Source organism: Eptesicus fuscus, chromosome 12, assembly GCF_027574615.1.
Source record: "Eptesicus fuscus isolate TK198812 chromosome 12, DD_ASM_mEF_20220401, whole genome shotgun sequence".
Lineage (NCBI taxonomy): Eukaryota > Metazoa > Chordata > Mammalia > Chiroptera > Vespertilionidae > Eptesicus > Eptesicus fuscus.
The window spans coordinates 81,192,834-81,198,847 of record NC_072484.1 but is presented as its reverse complement, the minus strand read 5'-3'; the positions used below and the strand labels follow the sequence as shown (position 1 = coordinate 81,198,847).

The 6,014-nt window shown below is 46.5% G+C and overlaps 1 long non-coding RNA gene across 2 annotated transcripts; it reads right to left on the bottom strand.

Annotated features, from left to right (window-relative positions):
- Positions 1-1,940: 1,940 nt before the first annotated feature.
- On the bottom strand, positions 1,941-5,729 carry LOC129151006 (uncharacterized). 2 transcript variants are annotated; one of them, XR_008557806.1, is made up of 3 exons: positions 5,672-5,729; positions 4,066-4,267; positions 1,941-2,163 (listed from the first exon to the last, which is right to left on the bottom strand). It is a non-coding gene; the product is annotated as an uncharacterized LOC129151006 (long non-coding RNA). The 2 variants fall into 2 exon arrangements; XR_008557807.1 differs by lacking the exon at positions 1,941-2,163 and adding an exon at positions 2,650-2,799.
- Between the last annotated feature and the right edge of the window lie 285 nt (positions 5,730-6,014).

The window sequence follows — 6,014 nt, the reverse complement described above, 5'->3', positions numbered from 1 at the left end:
CACCCTTCCAATTTTGTGTTTATCTGTTTGCCTGATTAATACCAACACCATACATTTGTGTAGACTTTACCTTGAACACTTCAGAACATGATTTTATTAGCTTCTCTAAACAGTCCGGAAAGGTAGTGAGGGTGGGTATTGTTAGCATTTTACAGGGATTATATGAATGACTGACACAAGATTATTAATAAATTCTGAATGAATGAATGAATGAATGAACGAATGAATGAATAACTTGCCCAAGGTCATCAGACCTAAATGGGAAAATCAGGACCAAATCTTGCTCTGCTGTTGAGGGGGAATATAGGGGACAACCTGGGGGGGGGGGGGGAGGGGGAGAGCTAGCAATCTGAATCTGTGCCAGTAACCAGTATCCTAATGCACATTCTTGTTAGCCTATAATTAAGTCACTGCCCCTTCCTTAGGCAATAATCTGTTTTCCTAAATATTCCCAGTTTACAAGAGCCATAAACCAAGAATTTAACAGCTTAGCCAGAGGGGAAGTCACTGGCATCACCCAGGCCAGGCCCTTGTGTGTAATCTCACTTCCCCCATCCCAACCCACAGAGGGACTGCAAAGCCCACGAAAAGTCCAGAAGCCTGGTCTGTATTTGGGGAGACAAAGAAACCAAGGGGATAAGTGGGAGAGACCCTCCACATTGGGTACTCAGGCTTTGGAAACCGACTCTCCTGAGTCACTGTACTGGTACATCTGCAAATAAAGGGGTTTTCCTGACTGAATCTTCTGAGTACTCCTTGTGTGTTTTCTGGTCGCCTGGTAAATTCTGCAACACTGTCACCAATTCCAGACTCTTCTCACTACTGTACCTATATATCTGGGGGACATTGATCGTGTATGTTGGGGAAGGGGGATTGGACTTATTATTGTGTTTTTTAATGTGATGATCATTTGTTGTTTTTTTTTTGTTGTTGTTGTTTTTGTGATGATCATTTGAAAAAGGCTCTGGGTAAAAGAACAATACAAGCATTTGTCAAAGGACTTCAATAGACTGACAGCGGCAACAATACCTCAAATTAAAGAAGCAAAGTATTTCATGTGACTCATCTGAGGAGTCAGTGCAAAGGCACCAGGCTTTGGGGAACAGGACGGGGCTCCCTAGAAGAAAGACAAAGCAGAGATTTACAGAATCGGTGTGGGGCCAGCTGGCAGGGAGGGCCCCACCAGACAGGCAAGCAAGCCTCTGGGACAGCAGAACCTCAACCAACTTCCAAAGGCCTCCCTCCTCTTACGTAATTGTCATTTACTGGCAACCATGATTAACCATCAGGTCAAGAAGAGGGCCTTAGAAATCACCCTCTTATTTTGCAGAAAAATGGTATCTTTTCTTACTAATTTTACTTTTTGGAGAAATGTGTCACTTGAAGTCCTTAGTAGAGCTGCTCTGCCTTTTAATTCTGCTGTGGTTTCTGCCATGAGGCCTTCAAGTCACCAGAAGGACAAAAGGCCTTCTTTTCCCAAGATTTCCACTTAAACCTCAGAAGCTTCAAAGTCTATATCCTCAAATCCACCCAACATCAGGGGTTGGGGGAGGACAGCCATAACCCAAACAGGATTGCCCATTGCCACAAGGACTGTTGGAAGCTTGCTTTCATTCTGACAGGTCATGATCCCCTTATATAATCATCCTGTCCAGAAACCCCAACTTCAACGTTGTTGAACTGGAAGAGGCAGAACACAAAGGAGACAGCTTATCTTCCTGGGAGGCCCAAAAGAGATCGCCCCTGACTACAAGTGAGTGGGGTTGGACAGTCACTGCCAAGGCTACTCTGTCCTTGCACATAGGCCCGCCTGCGTGAGGCTAGTAGATTGTCCGTTGTGTCTGAAGGAGCATTTGGGAGAGGAAATACCCATCAGAAAAGACTGTGACACTGAGGACTTACCCCAGCCAGTCCCAGGAGCTGTGCAAAGGGTCCCCAGCTGCCCTGCTTGCATCTTTCCACAAACAGGACTGTTCATGTTTGTCCTGTCCTCCCCTCCTCGTCACCACCCTCTTTTCCTTCCTATCTCCCTTCTTTTGCTATTTCTTCTTCATGCTCCTCTCTTGTGTTGTGCTCTAGTTCATATCTTCACTCCATCTATGTGCTGATGTCACCTGCCCTGAAACTTCCCTCCTGGGACACCGGGACAGGCCGTGGACAGACCTGGAAGAGAGAAGGGCCACAGAGTTACCCTTGGCCAGCAGCGTGAGAACTGGTGGAGAAATGTCTCGTCTTTCCTTTGGGTGGACAGTTCTACAGCCCGTTCTGTTCTTCAGAGCTCCTCAGAGGCAGAGCAGGACCACGCCCCAGGTGTCCTCCATGGGGACTAACTTGATAATACAGGCACCCTGGGAATGGCCCTCCCTCCTTTCTTGACCCTCCCTCCTGTACTTGGGGTACGTCCCCAAATCGACTGCCTGTGTACAAGCTCTTGTACCCAACTCAGCTTTTGGGGAAACCCAAAGCCACAGCTTTTCTTCCTCTCTCCTTTTCTCCCCAGTCCCAACTGGGCTTCCCCTCTTCCCTTGGCTGTTCTCTCTCTCAATGTATATTTTCCTCCCTCGTCTGCGTTGGAGACAGTGTGTCCCAGGCCAACTGAGTGTGAGGAAGTCAGAGATTCCATCAGCACCCAGCTCCTGGGAAGCTTTGGTCGCGGTGTCATCACATCATCGAGGTAGAGGAGCGTGGCAGGGACAAGAGAGGGGCTCAGGAGAGGAGAGACGCTTGCAGTTTCTGTTACCAGACTAAAAGGGTTCGTTCGCCTACGTGCATCAAAGCTCAAATGTCAACAAGCATGTTCTGCAAAGAAAGCAGTGGTTTATTAGTTGAGGAAATGGTACCAAACCTGGAGTCATAGGTAAGCTGGTGCTAGAATCTGATGGTTTTTAGAGGTTGGACTATATAGAGGAAAAATCATTCATCATGGTGACTGAGTGAGTTGGAGTTGTAGGCTCTACTGATTGGTTGAGGCCAAGGGAGGGAATAGTTCACCATTGCATCAGGTCGTGATGTCAACCATGGCATCGTTCTGTCTGGTTTTGTGAGAGTGTGGTCTCTAGGGCCCTCCCACTTTCCTGGGCCTGGGCTGAAACACAACTGAAGCCAAGATGTTATCTTTAGCTTGACTGAAACTCTGTTTCTGTGGTCAACAGACCTGTGGCTTTGCTAAGAAGTCTTAATTGGGATAGAGGTGATTAGTGTCAGGGATGAGGGAACGTTCCCCTTCCCCTCTTAGTTCTTCTGGCTGGTTGAATGACATACAACAGATCAATAGGAGAAAATTAAGCCCGGCCGGGATAGCTCAGTGTTTGAGAGTCGACCTATGAACGAGGAGGTCACAGTGTGATTCCTGGTCAGGGCACATGCCTGGGTTGTGGGCTCAGTCCCCAGTGTGGAGCGTGCAGGAGGCAGCCGATCAATGATTCTCTCTCATCATTGATGTTTCTATCTCTCTCTCCTTCTCCTTTCCTTTCTGAAATTAATAAAAAAAAAAATATATTTTTAAAAATAGGAGAAAATTAAGTTTTGATACCTGCACACAGGGAATTCACATGAGCATGAAGAGTCCAAAGACAGTAAGTCAAAATGAGTTCTACATGCCATTCAGAACTATGGAAGAGGAAGTAATTCACAGGAGATTAGAGGAGTTGTTGTTTAATAGACAAATGTATATTGGGCCATCTTGAAACAATGGACATAGAGAGGACTTTGGTCAAATGGGTCTTGTTAGGTTCCTCCCTGGCAATCACACCTAGTTCTTATAAAACATAGTCATCTATGATGATAGCTCCCTTCCTGGAGCAAGCCCTTTGTCTAAATTCTTTCAGGCAGTCAAAGTTTCCTCCTGAGCCTTCTGTGCCTTGACTGTTTTCAGTTTGAAATAATCTGCATGCCAGACTGGCACACCTTGGCGTGACTAATTCTGATCCCTCACACTGGTCGAGTCTGAGATCAGAGAGATCTATTGATCTCCTGTTCTTTGGGACACCGTATTCTCTGGTGCTGGCTGGAGGGATCCCTGCCATTCCTCACAACCTCCCCCACCAGCACCCCACCCCATCTCACCTGGGCTCATTTCTTTGGAAGCTTCTTCTCTAGCCTCCCCAGGGTGCCTTTCCTTCCAGTGGTTGCAGCTTGACTTTGAGCAGCCCTTCCACTCTCCATCCTCATTGAGGCAACAATAGAACTTCCTTTACTGGGGCCTTTAGTCTCTGGCAGGAAATACCCATCAGCTGAAGGGTTCCCCTTCTGGGCCTGTCCCAGGATGCTGAGGACACATAAGTTTAGAAAATGTGTCCCCAAACTGCCACATTCTAGGCAATGGGTAAAGAGAGGATGGAGTGCCCAGCTGGTGTGGCTCAGTGGTTGAGCATTGACCTATGAGCCAGAAGGTCACAGTTCGATTCCCGGTCAGGGCACATGTGCGGGTTGCAGGCTTGATCCCCAGTGTGGGGTGTGCAGGAGGCAGCCGATCAATGATTCTCTCTCATCATTGATGTTTCTATCTCTCCCTCTTCCTTCCTCTCTGAAATATATATATATTTTAAAGAGAGAGAGGATGGAGTAAATAATTCTGGGACAGTTTAGACCTTGGCAAAATTTCTGGGGTGAAAGAGGGGGAGGGGGAGCAACATATCAGGATATATATATTAAAAAAAAAAGAATCCAGAATGCAGGCATTCTGGGGGTCTGGGCACCCGAGTGTCTGTGACTCACTGTGGGTTCTTGGCTTTGCACAGGAAAGAATTCAAATAAGAGCCAGCATAGAGTTTAAAGTGAAAGAGAGTTTACGAGTGAAGCAGTGGGACGAAGAAGGCTACTCCACAGGCAGAGCAGCTCCTTCCAAAGGGATTTACTTTTTTTATTGAAGCTCATTGAATCGAAGGGGAGGGAGAGGGCATTCAATAAGAGGAAGGAATATTCAAGATTTTTCTGGGAAAGGGGTGGAGATTTCTCAGAAGAGTCATTTTGTGACCTTTTGTGGGCTTTCTCTTTAGGATCTTGGTGGGCACAGGGTGAGTTGTTTTGTATGCTAATGTATTACAATGAGCGTATAATGAGACTAGGGGTTACTGTTAGGTGCAATTAGTCACCCTGTTGGATTCTGCTGGTTCTAAGACATAAATTCATTGAGGGTTGGTCTTACTATCTCCTTGATAGTCCCTGTAGCCCTTATTGGTTATAGCAGTTTTGTTTAGCCACATACCCTGTCTCACTCCAGCTCAAGTGTGCAAAAAACATCACTTCTTTTATATACTGGAAATCAAGTTCATTTCTATGCTAAGGCCCCCACCTGGCAGGAAAGTCCACATCAGTCATTGCTGAAGCCTCATTTTCTGTCCCAACTCGGGAGCCCCAGAACCCAAATGCCTGAAAAGTTAGGGTAGTATATAGTCTTCCATCCATGCAGATAGGTCATTTTCCAAAGCCCAGGGGAAGAAAGAGTAACTGGGCTCTGTTTTCATCTTAAATATGGGGAGCAGAAATCTTTGTCACGGCTGGAGGCGTCATTGACCTCAGGCTCCTTCTGCTTTACACCAAGCCCAAATTTCTGAGACAAGAAATGACCAACCGGGCAGTCCACTTGAAATACTATGAGAAACACACAAATTAATGTGTCAAACTGTGATTCTGCCACTCATTCATTCTCTAGCACTTTATGGACACCTACTTTGGAGCCAAGCACCGTGCCAGCACCGGGAACACAGATGGAACCAGAGGAAGTTCTTCCACACTCACACTAGTCTGTCCTAGTGGGGAAGAGAGATCAGAGGTCATCTAATATTAGGACTATATGACAACATAATGGAAATATGTGCCCAGAGTCATAGGAGCTGAGACAAGGAAGCTGCAAACTTGGCCTGTGGCCCAGAAAGTACTCACCTAGGAGGAGACGTCTGAGCCAAGATCTTGAGAATGAAGAGAATTTTGCAGTAAAGAGAAGATAAGGAAAGGCATTCTAGGCAGACGTCATAGTAGAATCAAAGAGCTAAGCCATTCTCCAGGAGACAGGT